Below are 1,556 nucleotides of genomic sequence, written 5' to 3' on the forward strand. Positions count from 1 at the left end.
AATTTTTATTTGAAGGATACACAACTTGAGCAACGGCAAGAAAACGAAAACTACAACAACAACAACAACAAAAAAAAAACATATTTTAGACTGTCTAACGTATTTCTTATGACATTATAATTTGATCTAAATATATTTAAAACAAAACAAAACAAAAAAATAAGCGCATATCATAACTATTTATTATTACATGATGTTTTCTTATCTCGTTTTTGTTTTTTTTTTTGCAATTCGAGGAAATTGAACTGAATAAATTTCGAGTCCTTCGAACTGTTACATTTAGAAACTAGAAACTATAATCCAAATTGAATAAATTTTAATTCATACAAAACCATTTTTCATTTTCATTTACCCTCTGAACCATAATCTCGATATATCATATATTATGTGAAGTTCTTAGGAATGATTTTTTCAATTTTAAAATTTTTATTTAAATATATGTACTACAATAACATAGGGTGTGATATAAAAAAATGTAGACTGTTATGGGCTTTAGCCTCTTTCAGCCTTCTGTTATTAAGTTTTACAAAAAAAAACATCAACAATAATAGTAAGAAAATAAACAGAGATAGAACACAAATAAATATTAGTAACAATCACTTCACTGCACGAAAAAACGAATGTTTTACATCACTGAGGGGGAGTGTTTTTTAAAGTCTTGGAGAAGTTGTATTAATGTGGGGTCGTTGGAGTTAACGTAGGAATGATGAAAACTTGTAAGAGAAGAGCTGAAGGGGACGAACAGAGCGCAAACTGAAATTGTTGTTTGTTACTTTACTCTGCATCAAATATGCAATGGAAATATCCTTGTCCTTTGATTCTGACATTGTAAGGATCACTTAGAAATTCCTATGTCGGCTAAGAAAAAGACTCTGTCGAAAAAGACTCTGTATCATCAAAAGGACTAGTTCAGTCTACATGAAGCGAAGCTGTAAAACATTCAACGAGTTTATGTTTATAAAAAAAAAGACAATTATTTGAGAACCTAAGCTAATTATATCATTTTGCACTCAACTTAATACTGCAAGTCTCACCTTTCCAATGAGCCCACAGACAGTTTTCTGCTCATAAAACAGTCATTGCTGAAAATGCAACATCTTCACGTTCTGTTTTCAAGATAATTACGTAATTAAATAAGAATCGTAAATTGGAGATCGTCACGTTTCAAATGCGCCAGGTAACAAACTTTTATTAATATTTCTACTTCAAAAGCACCTGAAAATTACCGAAAACTTTGCGAAATGTTGTTAAAAATCGCAGTAAGACAGAAAATTTTGATTTTCCTTAATAACTTGAAAATTACGTTAGTTTTTCCCTTATTTTATTGCAGAATCAGATGCAACAAAAGTTACGTAACTTTTAAACATTTTCGTTTTCGCGTTAGAGAGGCGCAATTCATTATGTAACAAAAGTTGCGTTATGTCTTGAAAATTGCATAAATTTTTCCGTAAATTTGACTATTGTAAGCAACCATATATACACGAAAGTGTGTTTGGTTGTAGACATCAAGTGAAACTCTGCTATTGCGCCAGTTATTATATCATCTTATACTAATT

Source organism: Nicrophorus vespilloides, unplaced genomic scaffold, assembly GCF_001412225.1.
Source record: "Nicrophorus vespilloides isolate i.1.1-1 unplaced genomic scaffold, Nicve_v1.0, whole genome shotgun sequence".
Lineage (NCBI taxonomy): Eukaryota > Metazoa > Arthropoda > Insecta > Coleoptera > Silphidae > Nicrophorus > Nicrophorus vespilloides.